The sequence below is a fragment of the Microtus ochrogaster genome, unplaced genomic scaffold (assembly GCF_000317375.1).
Source record: "Microtus ochrogaster isolate Prairie Vole_2 unplaced genomic scaffold, MicOch1.0 UNK13, whole genome shotgun sequence".
NCBI lineage: Eukaryota > Metazoa > Chordata > Mammalia > Rodentia > Cricetidae > Microtus > Microtus ochrogaster.
Window position 1 is genome coordinate 6,617,857 of NW_004949111.1, and position 3,087 is coordinate 6,620,943.

The 3,087-nt window shown below is 36.5% G+C and overlaps 1 pseudogene; it reads left to right on the top strand.

Moving 5' to 3' along the window:
* Nucleotides 1-1,884, top strand: part of LOC113458264 — a 26,059-nt pseudogene extending 24,175 nt beyond the window's left edge.
* Nucleotides 1,885-3,087: the final 1,203 nt, after the last annotated feature.

Genomic DNA, 3,087 nt, shown 5'->3' on the forward strand with positions numbered 1-3,087 from the left:
GTGGTGCTACACAGAATATTAGAAATGGGTTAGATCCATATGTAAGAGCTAACCAATAAGAGGCTGAAACTAATGGATCAGGCAGTGATTAAAAGAATACAGTTTCCGTGTAACTATTTCTGGTAAAGCTAGCTGTGTGGGCGGCTGGGTGCCAGGAACGTAGCCTGCCGCTCCTATCACAACAATCTCTCCAGCCCCTAGGTCTAAATTTAGCTTTACTTAAACCCAAGCTAACAAAACATCCTTATAATTAATGTTTTTCTGCAGATTTTGAGTATTTCTATTCAGTCCCCAAGCTTAGAAACTTTGGTGATGTCATGGAATCCTCTCAGCTTCTAAAGTATCAACAATGATTTTACTGACAGTTTTCTTTAATGTTATTGCATGCCTTCAGGGATTGCTATGTTCTATGAGGACACATATTTTACTCAGGAAATTGAGATAGAAGCAAACTTACTCAAGATATTTTATCGAGCCTCTTTTAAATACATATATACATCAAAACTGTTAGTCGTTTGCATAAAAAGTGAAAAATTTCACGCCATATATGTAAAAAATACATTCAATAAAATCAGCAGATTTACTAAACTTAGGGAACAAGATGAACATTGAGAGAAAGGCACTCAGAATGATGACCAAGATCAGAAAAAAAAAACCTGTGTTTAAAGTTTAAGTATAACAAAAAATATTAAAAGTACCACATATATAAAGACAAATTCATCAAAGTTACAGTAACTTTCTGAACTCTAAGAACCAGGAAGGCATGGAACAATGTGTTTCAAGATCCCAAAGACAACAGCTATGAACCAACATGACTTTATACAGCATAGCTTACCATAACTAAGAGTAAAAGAAAAAAATTCCAGGATAAATAAAAACTATAGGTTTCATGACCATTATGCCAATACTACAGAAAATAAATAAATGAATACTACACACTGAAAGAAAATTAAACGTACTTATGATGCTATAAGAATGAATAAACTGTACTAGAACAGATAATGAACAAAATTTTAGGAATTAACAAATATATTTTAATAATAAATGTGAATGCTAATGGTCATAATTCTCCAAACTAAAGACACAGACTATCAAATTGGATAAAAAAAAAATCAATCTATTTATTGCCTCCACAAAACGAACCTCACTGGTAATTATAGACCCAGTATTAGGTTGTAAGGATGAGAAAAGGTGTTTCAAACAAACAGAGGCATAAAGTAAGCAGATATTGCTGTTCTAATAATTGACAACATATACTTCAAACCAAAATTACTCAGGAGAGATAAATAAGGTTACTTCATAATGATTAAGGGAATCACAAATACACAATCTCATATAACGGGAATCAATCAAGACAAACATAAACGCATATAAATTGAACAACACACTGCTGAATGAAAAGCAAGTGATCAAATAAATCAAAAGGGAAATTTAAAATTATGAGAATCAAATGAAAATGCAACATATAGGGCTGCTTAAGAATCACCACCAACATAAATGACACAGTGAGTATCCAGACCATGAAGTTCATGACCAAACAGCTACTTTGTAGGAAACAGTCATTTACTCTGGGAAGGTAACAGTACCTTGGCATAAATTTGGGAGAAACTAACCAGAATATACAATGCCACACTAGGTGTTGTCTTTGTAGGTGGATTCAGAACTCATATTGGTGGTGGTGAAAAAAAAGGGGGGGCTTCTGCATGACATATGATTCTTTGAATTACAAAAAAGTATAGCCCAAACACAGACTTGCAAGACATGGCCTGCATAAGAAAGTACAATATTTCAGGAAAACAGAAAAAGAGAATGCAAAGAACAAAATAAAGAAAGTCAGGGTCTACAAATGCCAATGTGTGTGGTGGTAAAAAAAGAATAAAATAAATAACAAGCTAGAGATTCAATAGTATGACAGGTCAAGACAGTGCCAAGCTTCCCCCATCTTTGGTGTAGGATGTTCTTCTCTATTTGTGTTGTTTTCATTGGTTGAATAAAGAAGCTGCCTTGGCCTTTTGATAGGGCAGCACTTAGGTGGGTGGAGTAGACAGAACAGAATTCTGGGAGGAAAAAAGCAGAGTCAGAGAGAGCCACCATGGAGCCAGCTGCCAGGTCAGACATGCTGAATCTCTCCCGGTAAGCCACAGTCATGTGGTGACATATAGATTATTAGAAATGGGTTAATCAATATGTGAGAGTTAGCCGATAAGAGGCTAGAAATAATGGGCCAGGTAGCAATTAAATTAATACAATTTCCATGTGGTTATTTCAGGGGTTAAGCTAGCCGGGTGCCAGGAACACAGCCTGCTCTCTTACTACACATCTTGATTTCTTTTTTTGTTTGTTTGGTTGGTTAGTTTTTTGGTTTTTGTTTGGCTTTTTTTTTTTTGATTTTTGGTTTTCCAGACAGCCTTGACTGTCTGTCTCAGAACTCACTCTGTAGAACAGATCTGTCTGTCTCTGCCTCCCAAGTGCTGGGATTAAAGGCATGTACCACTCACTACCCATTCAGATTCAATTAGAATTTTATCCTTGATGGGGAACCAGTGGAAAATTATCCAACCCTTCTCCAGAAACCCAGGGTTGAGTTATCCTAGCTTACTTAGCTTCTGATAAACTGCCTGTTTGCATGGGAACCCCTCCAGGCTAACTCTTCATCTTAGTGAGTATTAAACTGCCTGCTTTTGTGGAACTCACACCAGTCACAGCTCATTTTAGTTTCTGCTAAACTGCTTGCTTCTACAAAGACCCATGCAGATGCTGAAACCAAGACTCCAGGAAGTGATTCTTCCTTCAAATCCCTGTGCTTTGGACATTCAGTGCCATACCTAGGTCCCTGAATACCTGGAAGTCAACTGGAATAAAGACTTTCAATTGGCTATAAACTTTTTGAGGAGGCACCTCTGGTGGGCTACCCATAAAAACAGCAGTAGAAGGGAATATTTAAATATTCTGTAGTGACCTAAACAGAGAACTTTCAGCAGAGGAATCTAAAACATCTGAAAGACACTTAAGGAAATATGCTCAACATCTTTAGCCATCAGAGAAATGCAAATCAAAATAACTCTGAGATTCCATCTTACACCTGTA